At 48.5% G+C, this 15496-nt stretch overlaps 1 protein-coding gene and 1 non-coding gene across 4 annotated transcripts in view; one reads left to right on the top strand and one right to left on the bottom strand.

Annotated features, from left to right (window-relative positions):
* The window catches only part of Ccdc149 (coiled-coil domain containing 149), a 129831-nt gene that overhangs the window by 15233 nt on the left and 99102 nt on the right, over window positions 1–15496 (top strand). The gene's annotated exons all lie outside the window — the stretch shown is intronic.
* Window positions 771–915, bottom strand: LOC124078846 (small nucleolar RNA SNORA67). Its single transcript, XR_006847076.1, has one exon. It is a non-coding gene; the product is annotated as a small nucleolar RNA SNORA67 (small nucleolar RNA).

Genomic DNA, 15496 nt, shown 5'->3' on the forward strand with positions numbered 1-15496 from the left:
GTCACCATCCTCATCAGCACAGAACTCTATGATGTTGACAAACCGCACATTTGATGGACCTGAAGCCAATGTCTTAGGGACACTTACTGCATTGTCTCCCCCTGTCAGGAGTGCAGGTGTGTGGCCGCAGGGTTCCAGAACAGGCTGCAGGGTCAGGGGCTGGCTCACTTAGTGTCTTTGGATGTGCCTCAGTGTGTTGCCGTGACATCCCTGGGTGTATCTGAATGGGCATCCGACACCCCAGCACTTGGTGTGAGGTGTCTGTGGGAGAGCAAGTTCTAGAAGCTATCTCATTCCATTCCTCAGCTGCCTTCTGAAAAAGCCACTTTTTTCCTTTTACCTCAAAAAGTGACATTTATTCAAAAGAAAAAAGAAAGAAAGGAAAAATGACAAGATGCCCATCCCTTGGCTCCCTTCCCTCTCCCTTCCAGCTCCTCCTTACCCCCAGGACTGAACCCTGGCTGGAGCTAGGTAGCAGGACAGCCCCTCTCAGATGAGGTCAGCAACACTGAGGGGCATCTCTTCAATGGAGGTGTTGTAGAAGGTCTCCTTGTCTCAAAGAGTCCTCTGTCTTCTCTGTCACCATGTTAATAGCCACACCCTTATGGCCAGAACGCCCACCTCGAACAATTCTGTCCCCTGTTGGTGGGGAGGTCATAGTTGATGACTGAAGAAACCTGCTGCACATCAACGCCTCTGGCCTGTGCCAAGAAGGATGGCCAGTTCAGCCTGTGAATTGAGATATGATCCATCCAGAGGGACTTACATATGCAAGTAGGCAGCCAAAGGAAGGCAAAAGAAATCAAGTATCCTGTGTCTCCCAAAGACCTTAGGCATGCAGGTCTTCTTCCAAGTTGCTACTTTCCTGAGAGGCACTAGTGAAAAGGCCACTTTTCAAAGAGGACTTCATTGGACAATTTGAACACCTGAGTTTGAGAGAGGTTCTTTTAAGACGACGTTGGTGAGCAAGGAAAGTAGCCGATTTGATGGCTGGAGTCATTGTGAAGACATCGATGAGAAGGAGATGAATCCACGGATCTCCCCAGAAACACCCCACCTGGTGCTGAGCGGCCAAGCCTTAGCAGGATACTGGCATTGGCCATGCCCATTGAGATGCCCTCTCCTCTTCCCCTTCTTCTGGTTTAGTTTGTGGGGATTTTCCTACCACAAATACTACAACCACCACTCTGATTGCCATGAAAGTTTGAGCACGCCAATCTGGAATCCAAAATACAAAACTCTGAGTGCGAACACGAATCTACACGGTGCCTTCTGATGGTTCTTTGTACATGAAGTTTGTTTCATGCACAAAATTATTTAAAATATCGTGTAAAACTATCTTCACGCAGTGTGCCTAAGGCAGACATGAAACACGAATGAATCTGGTTCCCATTTGGGTCCCATCCCCAAGATATCTCCTGTATACGTAATTATTTCAAAACTGATAAAAGCCTCCACTCTGAAACACTTCTGGTCCCAAGCATTTTGGATGAGGGATGCTCCACCTGTCCTGCTCTCATTATTATCACTCATGACAGTAAAGTCGCAAAAGTCTCCACTTGTGGTTTATTTGAAAGAGCAGGGGAATACAGAGTCGAGCACTTTGGCTGCGTAGGATGCTTTACTTGTGCACCTTCCTCTATTCCCCACAGCCCTGGAGGCAGCTGCAGTTGCCGTGGGTGCAGGCCGTGGCCGTGGGTGCAGGCCGTGGCCGTGGGTGCAGGCCGTGGCCGTGGGTGCAGGCCGTAGTCGATGCAGCCGAAAGCTAAGCAGGCAGAAGGGAGCGTGTGAGAAACGCAGGAGCTGGGGCGTGATCCCCAAGCTTTCTGATCCTGGAGCCTGTTTTTCCCACTCTGCTGGAGCCTTAGTGACCGAGTGGACCAACCAACCTGGCACACTGACGTACTTACTTTCAGAAAGTATGTATTTGGATGATGGTGCCAGAAGGGAAATATTCTTACATTTAAAATTCCCTTTCATGCCCCAATAAGGTGCTCTCACACCTTTGTGTCTTGGAGATCCATGTCGGCAGTGGTGACTCCTATCACCTATAACTCCTATAACTCCAATTACACATTGTCGTTACGATGCACGTGCCAGATTTCCTCAAGGTCGATTTGGGCCTTGGGCACGTGGGTATGACGTTGGTTTGCTCTTTAGGATAACATTACTGTGGTCCAGAGAGACAAGTGTCCTAGGGAAGACAGAACTGTCTCTCTCAAGACAGCCTGTACCATGGCTCTGTTGTCAGAGCCCAGCGAACTTTCCATTTCTCTGGCCCCCACCATCCCAAGAAGGAGGCTTTCTGCTTTGTGGACCAGTGTGTGGCTGGAAGGGAGATCAGGAAGAAGAGTGTTCCTCCCTTTAAGGGAATCTGGAGTCCCACAGGACACTTCTGCCTCCATCCCATGGTCCAGTGCTTTGTGTGAATGTCAGACCCTCATGGGATCCACCTGGTAGGGCCTCGTCGTGAGGTCAAGGGAGCTAATGTGAGGGAAGTGCCCAGAACAGTGCCGCCATCAGTGTTGGCTAATGCTGCCGTGGTCATATCTGGGTTCTGAGCCTATCTGATTGGGCAGGCCTTTCAATTATTTCAGGCTTTGTGCCCTGTCACCTGGTGTGGACAGCAGATGGCGCCGGTGATGTCCATGAAGAAGATGCTGATGATGGGGCCGATGTTGATCTCTTAGTAAGTAATGGCCACATGCTGATCACTAGGCTGACACCTGGTTTGCACAGTCTCATGTAATCATTGATATAGGTATGGGCATGGCCCCCGTCTTACAGATAGAAGGTCTAGGCTCAGCAAGAGACGGATTGACTTGCTCAAGATTACTCAGAAGTGAGGGCGGGGGTTGGGACCCAGGGTCTCACTTGGCTTGTCCTCTGCTACTGTATCCTTCCAGCATTCTGCCTCTGAGTTTCCTCTCCTATTCGAATGGTCAGCTCGGTCATGTACTGAGTAGTGCATTTTTTTTTTCCTGCAAATGACATAATTTTATGGTTGAGTAAAACTCCATTTTGTATGTATACCACATTTTCTTTATCCATTCATCCATTGATGGACATCTAGACTGGTTCCACTGTTTGGCGATTGTGAATTTGCTGCTAATAAAAACATGGGTATGAATATATCACTACAGTACGGTGACTTTAATTCTTTAGGATGGATGCTGGGGAGTGGTAGAGCTATTTTGATGCTACTCTTGATGACAATCCTAATTATCATTGAACTTTTTTACTGAAAGAGAAGTACTCATCCTTTGACTTTACCTGTGTCAATCATACCTGGGTTTAATGCCAGGGGTGTTTTTGTCAGGGTATCAAAAACACGCAGACAAGTAAACCCAACCACCCGTTTTATTGCCATTTAAACACTGTCCTGATGAACAGTGGGGACGGAGACAGTGGTGGGGGTGGATGAATGGACTGTCAAGGAAAATGAGTAAAACTGGGCCCTGTATTGGCTTGCAGTCCAACGGTGATTTGTAGCCAGTGAGTCTTTCTCCCTCTTCCTGGAAGGCCATAATTAACTCGGGTCACCCCTGAGAGCCATTTACTAACATAATCAACCCATTTGCACAGTTATTGGCCAGAGAAACAGCTCCGGATGATAGAATCCCCGCCTTAAGTGGTCACAATTTAGTTTGTCCTCTGAAAACTCCAGTGGTTTCCATCATCTCCCGTGTCCCGGAAGAATCTCTGCCTGAATTTTTGCTGTGGGCTGGCTTCGGAACTCATGGTTCTTGTTGAGGAAAATTTGTCACTCATCAGTGACGCCTGGAGATGGTGGAAAAAAAACGTAAGCACGAGGAAGACGCACTGCAGGAGCTAATTAGCAGTGCTCAGGAAAATATGAGCAGGGCGTAGTCAGAGCTTCAGCTGGGGACACCTGTAGGTGACAATTTGGGGCCCAAGTGGCCCTTTAGTACTTTCTCTGAGGTTCTCATCCAGGGAGAAGGACTGTAATGATCGTGACTGGTTGAAAGCTTGGCAGGTGGTGGTAAGAGGCCTGCTTAGTTGGGTATGAAGTGGCGGTGGATGTGCATGGCTGATTTCAAGATCTCAAGCCTGCAGATGCCTGCCACTTGGGGCAGACTGGGATGGGACACCTCCTTGCCTATTGGAGGATTTGTACCCGAGACTGGAGTGTCAGAGGGTGGACGCTGGGACTGTTCCCACACATCGTCCCCTCCAGTTGACTCTGTCCCAGTGCTCTGGCCTCAGGAGACTGGTCACTCCAGCAGGGGATAGTGTTCGCCAGAAAAGCAAGACCTCTCCACAAGCAGGAGTGGAGATTATTTCTGTCTTGAATGGGACAAACACTGTTCTTTTGATTTCTGTATTAAGATTGGTATCTTTGGAGTCTATTGAGTCTATTTTAGGTGCACTATTTTATGGAACCCTACGGCCTCCTGTGAGTGGAATGTGGGGCTGTGGTAGAAATGGTATGGAACAAGCCTGGGTTCAAATCCCACCTTGATCTCTTATCAGCTGCAGGATTTTGTTGTCGTTATTTTTACTTGTTTTTAAAAATCTCTTAGAGGCTTAATTTCCTCATTTTTAAAAGGGGACAGTAATCTCTCCTTTTGGAACGGCCATGGGGATTAATGATTGGTTCATCTGAAGCACTGGGTCATCTGTGGGTTCTCAGTAGGCTCCAAAATAATGATTATTTATATTATTATTATTTATTATAGAAGAGAAAACAGAGTCACAGAGTGGGTGAGGGGCTCCTTCTGGTCCCCTTGGTGTGCAATGGCTGTGAGACCCACACTCCACATCCTAAGTGCCACGTTTTGTCTGGGAGTGATGCCTTCCCGTCTGGGTCTCCTGAGTGCCTTCCCATCTGACCAAGGGCAGCCAGGAACTGGTTTTAGTTCTGCCCCTGCCACTCCATGGCCGTCTCGGTACCTCCCCTGCAAAGCAGAAGCACCACACCGTTCCTCTCCGCCTCCCAGTGTTTGGAAGATGAGCCACAGGAGTTTCACATTTAAAGTCAGTCTGACCAAAATATCGTGTACACCTTACCAACGCTTTACCAATATCCTGCCTGCAAAAAAAGCCCTCTGCTATGTTATTCCAGAAGGTGGTAACCAGCTGTCCATCACCCACTCCACATGGGACTGTTAGGCTCAGCATGTAACTGAAGTGGGTGAGACACTGTTTAACCCTTTAGCGCCTGTCTCATAGGCCACCTCTGTATCCGGCATATCCCAGGCCCCCGGCAGCCCAGCTGGAAGTGGGAGACCCTTGGCTGTGGCTCATTTGCAAGCTCCAGCTTGAACACATGGTCTCTGGTGCAAAGCAGAACCAGGGTCCCACTGTCAACATCTTGGCCTGAGCCTGAGGCAGGGGACTGGGGACATAGCAACTTCACCGTGGGCAGGCAGTGACTTAAAACAATCTATGCCGTCTTTGGCAAAGGAGAGGGGGTCCCTTGGCCTGTTTATGGGCAATGGAAAGAGAGCAAACCTCTTTCTCATGTTTTCTCTTCATCTCATGGGCCCAGAAGCACAGGGTGCGCTAGTTGGAGAGCATAGGGGCTAAGAAGATGAGAAGGGGGATAGGAAGAGTGAAAGGATTGGGATGGATATCCAGATGAAGCTTGGTTTTTCAAGACTTCAGTTAGCCACAACTGTCAGGAATTTCACATAGCCCCCAGCTACTGCAGTTCACATTATAAACTCTTCCAATTACCTGAAATCTCACTTAACTTAAATTCCAGCACATCCCCTGGGGCATTCAAATAATCAAAGTTTGCCTGTCGAAAGTAATGTGGAGAGGGAAAGATGGGATGGTGAGTCTGAGAAAGGTAGATCATAAAAAAATTCCTCTTAGAGAATGGCATCAGAATCATTAAGCCACCAACTTGAAATTGCTGAAATGTTATCTGAAAATTACAGAGGCCAACACAGATTTAGAAGAGGGCAGTGCAGGGCGTGCCCACCTGACCAGGGAAGGAGGCCAGGGCTGTGGGCAGAGAGCTTTGATAAAACCAATAGCGGAGGCGGACCTGCCTGGCGTTTTACTCTGTACACACCCAAACTGGCGTCTGGAGAAGTTCAGTACACGTGTCTGCAAGGGACAGTACTGTATGCCTGTGCCCGGTGGCCAATCTGCAGGACTTCTGAGAAGGAAGGTAAGGAAGGGACTATGGGGCCCTGAGATGGTAGGGAAGCGCTCCTTGTAATGAAACGAGGTCAGCATACAAAGGGAGTTTTGATAATCCTGTAGGAAACATCCTGCACTCTTCCCGGGCACACTGAGATTCCCCCCAAAACTCGAGGCTACCATGGTGTTTAACTGATGACCAGCACAGGGAAATATGTAAGTATATCAGTACAGTCTAAATCGACATACGCATGCACGGGTTCAGTGGAAACTGAAATTCACTTATGTCTCCAGTGAAGACTGAGCACACAGTACAGGCCAGAAGCTGAGCTCCGCCCTGGAGATGCCAAGTGAAGGCGATGACCCTGGAGCAAGGCAGGCTGCCAGGTGGGCGGGGCACAGGGTGCATGTGCATTCCTCTGGGCCAGGTGGTGGTAATCCAGGTAAAGTCAGGTAGTCAGCTCTTCCTGCGCCTGGGGATGGCGGAGGGTTTCCCAGCCCCAGAGCTAGGTCCAGGACTGAGAAAGGGAAGAGAGAGGGAGGCAGGAATGGGAGAGAGTGTGGGTATGGGGCAGGTGGGTGGGACGGAGGGTGCAGAAGGGCCATGGGCCATCGAGTTGGCGAGGCACATTGCAGCCACATATCAGGGGACTTATTTGTCAGTCTCCTTGGTACTAGAGATTTTTGTTAAAGGAGGGCGGGAGGGTCTTGATTTGTGTTTCTCAAGGATTCTGGGATCTGGAGTAGATAGGGAAGCCGGAAGAGGCAGCGGCAGGCAGAGGTCACCCGCCCCCCCACCCCACCCCAAAAGCTGAGGGATGGCTTCTTGTGTTGAGAAGGTGTTGATGGTGGCTGCGGTTTACCTGGGCCGCTTGTTAGTTGGGAAGGCAGAGGATGTCGGGGGAGAAGGCACTAACAGTAGAAGGTAGAGAGCAGGTATTACCTGACAATGTAACAAATCCCCAGAGAAAGTCAACTTACTTAGAGAAAAAGGTTACTTGGGCTCAGTTTTAGAGGTCCTAGGCCATGGTTAGTTAGCCCTGTTGCTTTTGGGCCTGTGGTGAGTCAGTGCATCATGGTGGGAACGTGTGGCAGAGCACTCATCTCTTGGCCAGTTTGCCAAAGAGGGAAGGGCCCGGGATCCCACCCTCCCTTCCCAGGGCATTCCCAAAGACATGGAGGCCTTCCTCCAGGCCCGGCCTCCAAGGGTCCCATCCCCTCCCAAAAGCAGGCTCCAGGGAGCAAGACTGCAACTCAGGGCCTCTGGGGGACAGGGAAGACTCAAACTAGAGCAACGGGGCAGGGGGTCCTCTGAGAAAGAGGTGGTCTGCAGTGGGAAGCTTTCAAATTCTTCCTGAACACCACCCCTTCAGCTCCGTGTGTTTCTGGTTACCTGGGAAGCCTGGTGGATCAGTGGGCAGGGCTTTGCAGCAGCTGATGAGCACTAGCCTGATCCCATCAGTAAAAGTCACCGAGGACCACGAGTCACGGAGTGGCTGAGAGGGTCACTTGGCAGAGCTACCCCCCTGACACCCCAGCACCTTCGTCTCTCAGCAGTAGTTATCTGGTCGTAAAGCCATCCAAATAGTAATGTAGTATGTCAGATAGTCGTTTAATTATTATGATCTTCCTTGTAGCAATTATGATTTGCTTTATTGCAGATAACAGGAAACAGGTAGATAAAAGCCACTCAACAGAGAAAACTGTGGATTAGGATTTGTAAGACGAAGGGCATGAGGCTACCTCCAGGGTGTTTGTGTGTGGGCACGTGTTTACATGGACAGATGAGTTATGAATTCTGCTTTAAAAAGTGTAATTGAAATGCAATTCAAAAGAGATCTGTTTTTGAATGAATAATAAAAATATTTCATGATATGTAGTATACATGCCAGAAAACTGGGCATATTTTCCCATATGTATTCCATTCACAGTTCATTGATTACCTGGCGTACGGTGTGTGGCTTGTTCCCTGCTCCTGGTGGCCAGTGTACATGCAGTTGCAGCAGTGAGGGCCTCAGCAGGAGTGCGTCTGAGCCCCCGTTGCGTGGTGCATGGGTTTCTGTGCGTGGTTCACAGGGGTGCAGAGGTTGACTCACATAAAGGGAATTCTTATTAAACAACCAGTATTTCTTATACAACCTTTACTCATGAACCACAAGAAGGGGGACTTTAGCAAGACAGAGAAATAAACACAGTGGAAGGGTCTCCCCCGGGGTTGGGGGGTGGAGAGCATTTGTTCCCAGCGTGCACCTCTATTTCTCACTTGTATGACCATTGCAGCCGGGACTGGGGACAGGTTCCCTGTCTTCAAGCAGCCCAATTGGCACGTCAGAGGTCAGTTGGAGACACCCTTGAACAGAGAGACAGACAGCCCGAGGCATAGGGGAGTTCAGTGTACCCCATCTGCAGCCAGAACTTTCCTGCAATGAGACCTCGTAGTTGGTGGTGCCAGGTCCTTCCTGTCCCCAGCATCCAGAGTTGCCTAGCTAGACCTGTGCTGTCCTCCTGCCAAGCCTGTGAGTGCCACTGTCCTTCCAGCACCTTCCTGTGTTAGAGCGTTGGTTACTGTTGCTCACCACCAAAGAGTCCTGACTGACAGGTGCAACACCCGCTTGGCTTCCTCATGTCCTGCCTTTGGGATGAAGGATGATGGGTCCCGCTGAGCTCCAGTGTCCTCATCTCTAAGATGGGGCTGGTCTTACAGCCTAGTGCAGAGGGCGGCCGTAGGAGTCCTATATGGCATTTCCAGGGAGCATCGAGCAGAGTTTGGAGAAGAGTAGGACCACCAAACAGGGACTGCTGTTGCTGCTGTCATGATCAAATAAAGGTCTTGTGGTCATTGCCCCAGACCAGGCCTGGTACCTAGTCAGCATTCACAAAATGCTAATTTCTATTCTCCTTTCCCCTTCCTGAAAACTAACTGAATTCCTCCTTTCCTGAGGCTGGAAGGAGAACAAGAGTCTATGGTCCCTATTCTGCATGTGGACTGACCAACAGAATTAGCATAAAGAGAATACAGTGCAGATCCCTTGGCCCTGCCCGAGGGACTGGAAATGTATATGTTTCCTGGCTTTGCCCTGCTCAGCTCGGCCCTTTGGATTGTGTTTGGGCAGCCAGGTGACCCACTGGCCCACTGATGGGACTGATAGCAGGTGTGGTGGCTGAGTCCACGTGGGCCTGTGGTTACCTGGACAGCGCCTGCTGACGGTGTCATGTTAGGCAGTGTGATAAGAGAACGCTGGGAAGCAGCGGAGCCAGTGGGTTCCCTGGGGTCTGCCAAAACCCGTCAAGCTGCAGGGTGGGTGGCGTGTCTGGGTGGCCCCTGGGCCAGGCTGCTCTCTCCTCTCCTGCGGGGTAGGCAGCCACTTCTGCCCACCCCGTGCAGTGTGGTGTCACTTGCTCCACAGGATGCCAGCATGGGGCCCTCTTAGGAAGAGGGCTTCTCTTGTGCTGCTCTCCCATCCACAGACTTTTGGGCTCCTTCCAGCTGATAAGATCTGATAGACCTGCAGTGCTCAGCAGCGCATCCCAGACCTGGCCTGTCCCTCCAGCTCCCCTACCCCACCCACCCGGCCAGCCCAGGTGGCCAGTCACTTTTCACCCAGCTCCTCCCAGCGGGGCCACTGGCCTCTGTGCCACTCTGTGGCTGCGTCCCTGCCTGGGGGGTTGTTCACCCAGGGCTGTGGGTGTCCACTTCACCCCCGACACTGTGTGTCCTTCTCCCTGTCCTTCAGGGTGCATTTCAAATGACGCATCTTCTTCCAGCTCTTTGAACGCCTTCTTTGCCCAGCTGTGATCACTCCCTCCTCGTGATAAAAAGAGACATAATGCCCCAAATGAAGTATATGGAACAAAGCACAATGTATAACAAAGATGAAATTGTCTGCATTTCATGTTCTTAGAGGATAGCAGTAATGACAACGCACATTCGACACTTACTACTGTACATATACGAACTGTTCCTTGCACCAATCCTGTGACGGTACTAAGACTATCCCTGTTTATTAAGCAGGGACAGCTTTGTCCCCGAACACTGTATATCCACTCAGTGGGGACACTTAATAAAAAGAGAGGCTGGATAGTTGATCACATAGCTAGAAAGTGGCAAAGCCAAGATTGGAAGTCCCGCATCTGGGCTCCTTCTTCTGTGACCTCCACGATGACCCAAGCTTCATTTCTCTCTGTTCTGAGAGTTTTGCAACTTTCTTACGGTGTTTAGCATCTTGGAGTTAGTACTGTTAGTGATTGATAATTAGGCTACCCTTACCTTCGTTATTATCTTCTATATGACAAATGATAAATTCTAAGCTTATGGACTAGCCATAGTTTGTATGAATTTGGTGGCATAAAAAAAGCACTATGCTTGGACTGAAAAGGATCCTCAGTTTAGGTCCCGACCTTGGGTCCTGCAGCAACCTTGGATAAGTCACCTCAACATGGGGAGCCCCAGTTTCCTTGTCTGTAGCATGAGGACCCGGGGCTACGATTCCTGTGGTCTTTCTTTGCTGAGAGGTTGGGCATCTAGACCACATATGCCACAGGTACGGTGAAGGTGGGGTGAGATGATGTGTGGGGTTTCCTCATTCTCTGCATGTGTCTGTACCTGCATTCTCATTTTGTCACTTAGTTTACATCTACACGGACATATTTACACTTACACACAGAGGATGGATGGAGATAGTTCGCACAGCACTTTGCTGTAGCACCAGGTGGGCACCTTGCAGTTTTCTCAGTGCTGGGGATAAGGAATGAGTGGAATGAAGTCTGCTGTCATGGGGAAGGTGATGCTGAAAATAACCTCATAACCAAATGTGTAACTCAAGGTCAAGTAGTGGTAAATGCTGCAAAGCCAAGTAAAATCAGATAATGGAACTGAGAGTCCCGGTGGTACCAGAGAGGGACGATCATCCGGAAAAGGAAAGAGCAAGGATTTGGACAAAGCCAGGGAATGGGGGGAGCACTGCAAACAGGGAACGACTGTGCAAAGGTCCTGGGGTGGGACACATATACTTCCCTTAGAGCTGAATAGTTACCTCTAGGAGCGTCTTGTTGAAAATACGCTTTTATCCCAGAGAGGTAACGTGTTGAATTGCTGATAACTTATTTGCTACCAATGTCGAAGAGTAAAAGGAGCTTGGAACGTCTACTGGAAACTTCTGCTTTGAGTAATGTGCCCCTGAGAAAGACACTGAACCTTTCTGAATCCCAGCTACTTTGCCCATAAAATGGGAAAAACAGTTCTGGTCCCAGTTGTCACAGTGTTGGTTATTAAGTGAGAGAAATTAAGTAAGAGCGTGCAAATGCTTTGTTTGCCTTAAATGCTGCACAAGTAATGTCTAATTTTTAAAAAACTTTACATGGCATATTAACATGGTGCACTTCAGTCCTGACTAATCAGAGCTTGCCTCAGTCACAAAGACCGAGCTGATGACTCACTTACACAGTGACGGTTGTCCGGGTGTCTTCGGTGCCCGCTCATGTCCAGCATCATCTCTGAAGGTCTTTCCCCCCACCCCACCCCTAACCTGTGTTTCTCTTGTGCCTGGCACGAGAATATTTAAATATCAGTTGAAAGAATGAGAAAGTGTGCAGTGATAATGACTTTCACACTTCTAAAGTGGCAGCCCTCGAAGCCACTAACCCTTACTGCACAGGACGCACTCTGATAGTTTCTGCTCAGTTCTATATCTTTCTTTTTTTTTTTCCTATTAAAGAAAATGAGGGTTACAACTGAATTGATTTCACTACCCAGACTAATGGATCATGACCATGATTTGAAAACACCATGGGATATTATGGATGTTCTGGAATATTCTGGCTGACAGGAACTTTGTTCTTTGTAGTCGGGAGAGTCACTGAGGTTATCTGTGAGGCTCGTCCCAGCTCCAGCACTGGGTGCTGATTCTGAAAGAGAGGAAATAGGAGGCTCTGGAAACAGGCACAGGCACAGGCACAGTGTGAGTTTGAAGACTCATGTAGAAATCTAATGCATGCTTTAATCGGGGGCAACTACTGTTTGAGAAAGGCTTGATTTTAGTCATACACGTTCCGGAGACTAGGCAGAGATTTGCCAGGGTGACTTTCAAATAAACGCTAGCTTCTGTATCCAAAGTCCTTGGGCCCCAGATGTGTTTCAGGTGCAGGAGTTGGGGGCATCTGAAGGGAATGATGATGAGCATGCTGAATGCTCCATGTCCCCCCAGCAGAGGCTTGGGCAGCAGCCCCGGAGCAAACCCACTGACCTTTCCCCAGCACCTGTATGACGATCGCATTCCGGGACGAAGATCACAAGCACCTTCAGATCAGCTCAGTCCCTAACCAGATGGGAAAATGTATCTGGTCTTCAGGATAACAGGAAGTGAAACTGCTTCATCTAGGCACCCCGTTTTTGCTTGTCAACACTCAGCAGGACCATTTATCCCTCTGGGGGGACCAGTGCTCTGCTCAGGGCCCAACCCAAAGGAGGCGCCCAGGAGATGTTTGTGAGCTTACAGAAAACTCGAGTTGGGGTCAGTCCACTTTGAGAAGACAACTCTCATTCCTTCCTCAGGCCTTACCGTTCTACCCCATTTCCCAAGAGTGGACGGGAACCTTATTATTTCCACTTGGGTCCTCACAAGAAGCGGAGGAGGGATCCTTGGGGATCTTTTCTTTTTCATTTTCTGTCTGGCCTTGCACTGAGGAATGTTTTAGAGAAACTTGCATTAGTTTTAAAGAGAGTTACATGAATAAATAAAAATTTTCATACCCATTTATTCAGAAAAGTAGCCAAATTAAATATTCCCTTCTTACCTTCTGTATTCCAGGAACACCAACTAGATGTAGCCCCAACTCCATGATGATTCTAATTTTTTTTGGGGGGGGTACAGAATGCTGACCATTTTTCAGGAATTGGGGTTCCCCAGGCTGGGTCTGTAAAGATCTGGGTTCAGAGCTGGGGTTGTAGCTCAGTGGTAGGGCACTTACCTAGCATGTGTGAGGCCCTGGGTTCGATCCTCAGCACCATATAAAGATAAATAAATAAAATAAAGGTATTGTGTCCAACTACAGCTACAAAAAATATTTTTTAAAAAGATCTGGGTTTAAATTCTGATTCTGCTAATCCTTTGGCACATTATTTAAGCTTTTTCATTCAATCCTCCCTCATTTATAAAATATTGATGATAAAGACACGGTAACATCATTGTGTTTTGGTGAGGATTTAAGGAGATCATACATGTAAAGCACTTTCACACAACTGCCTTTTCTTGTTAATAGTAATATGAATAGTGGTAACATTACGCCTCTTCATCATTGGAGTGACACAACACAGGCTCAGGGCAGGGGTGAGTGTACTCTCCGCCAGCCTCACACCCTCACATTCTTTCATGTAGACGGTATTAGTCAGGATGAGCTGAATTCAGCTACTATAACAAACAACCCTCAAATCTCAGTACCTTAACATGGCAATAGTTTATTCCTGGATCATGCAGCGTTCCCTGTGGACTCAAGGGACTGTCCAGGCAGCTGTCCACTCTGCTAGCTCTATAGAGCTCAGCTCCACTTCAGCCCATTTTATAAGCAAGGCTTCAGCCTGAGTCTTGTCCTGCTGATACAAATAAATGACATGGAATAAAATTTTTGAAAGCCAGTGCTCTAGACCATCAAATGCAAAAGAAAGAACAGCCCAGCATTGACTTTCTTTTTTCTGTACCAGGGATTGAACCCAGGGGCACTTAACCACTGAGTCACATGCCCAGCCCTTTTTATTTTTTATTGTGATACAGGGTCTCATTAAGTTGCTTTGGGCCTCAGCTAAGATGCTGAGGCTGGCTTTGAACTTGCGATCCTCCTGCCTTGGCCTCCTGAACACTGGGATTACGGGCATGTGCCATTGCACCCAGCTCAGCCTTGACTTTCTAAAGACTGCTCTTTCCTTGGTGTGGCTTTGGTCCTATATAGACTGTATTTTCTTTCTTATGTTTCCATGGAGCTTATAATTGTCCTGTTTCCCATGCCCACAGGGGAGTAGCCCTGCAGAGCTCTGCTCCTCAAAGCCCAGGCCCCTGGGGCTTAGCAGTGCCGGTTTCCTTGCAGGCACTTTAGACCCAGAGCCAGGAGGCTGTGGCTTCCCTCTTGGCTTCAATGTCCCCCTTGGACCTTGGAAGGAAAATGGTTTCTCTGGAACCTTAACAGGAGGCCGTCAAGGCCAGGGAACTCAAATCTCCACTTTGCCAATAAGAAGTGGCCTTTCGCTGTCCCCTTCATTAGACCAGATGTCCCAGCCCCGGCTCCCTGCTGCAGCTTACAGTGTCTCCATACAGTTGGGAGCTTCATACCTCAAGTCAAAGGCATCGCCTGTCTTTGGGGCCACAGGTTTAAATCTGAAAAATTGAAGGGACAAAGTTGACTGCTCAGTGCTACCCACACCTGCAATCCTGACAACCAAGGCTGCTGACCGCACAAAAATAGCTGAAGGGACAAGGGCAGATCTGTCACCTGTGTGTAAAGGGTGCTTTTTCCTGTGAAATCTCAATACCTCCCCTAGGGCATCGCAGGGTGGGTCTCTGAGCCGCTCTCCTCTGGTATTTACTCTTTGGGATTTTACTCTTGAGAAATCACTCTGGCAACAGAACTGTTTTGCCTCCACGAAGAGGATGTCAAAGTCTCAGAATCCAGGACGCTTTAAGGCAGGATTCCAACCTCATTATTGCCAGGAATAAAGCTCATCCAAGGTGAAGTGTCCTCTCTCAGAACTAGAGCCCAGCTCAGAATGCCTTTTCTTTCCCCTTTGTTTTTGAAGCTAAGCAATTACTTTTTTCCAACGAAAAAAAAAATTGCGCTAATGCACAAAACTCTCTTTTTTCCCTTTCATTTATTTGAAATTGAACTTAACAAAGTCAGTTGCGAGCAGGCACTATATATGAGTAATGCTTTTTGTCCGTAAAAGAGCATTGACTCAAATGGGTCGGGAGTGCTGATTCTCTCTCTGCTCTGTGTGAGCGTCCATAATGACAAAGTACTCATGTCAGAGTGTATAATGAAACTATAAATTGTTTTCATGAATGCTCTGAATTTGGTCTTTTACGGGGCAAATTCAAAAGGTATTTCGTACCACATTTCACATGTGTGAATAACACCAGATGGTGCAATATATCCAATAAAAGTAGAGTCCTCGGTGGGCTCACGCCGGCCGCCACAGAGGGTGATAGTTAGGTGTGGGTGGTTCATGGTGCAGGGGATTGGGATGAAGAAATCCCCTAACCAGGAGGCAGGAGTTCCGGCCAAGTGCACAAGTGTTGGCGGAGAATTCAGCGTGGCCAAAATACTTAGCTCCTAAAACTAGTTTCTACATTTGAATCATAGAAAAACTTGTACGTATCAAGGTTGAATTCATGAAAAA

This window comes from Marmota monax, unplaced genomic scaffold (assembly GCF_021218885.2).
Source record: "Marmota monax isolate L192 unplaced genomic scaffold, Marmota_monax_Labrador192_F-V1.1 WCK01_AAM20220418_F8-fsc00009, whole genome shotgun sequence".
Classification (NCBI taxonomy): Eukaryota; Metazoa; Chordata; class Mammalia; order Rodentia; family Sciuridae; genus Marmota; species Marmota monax.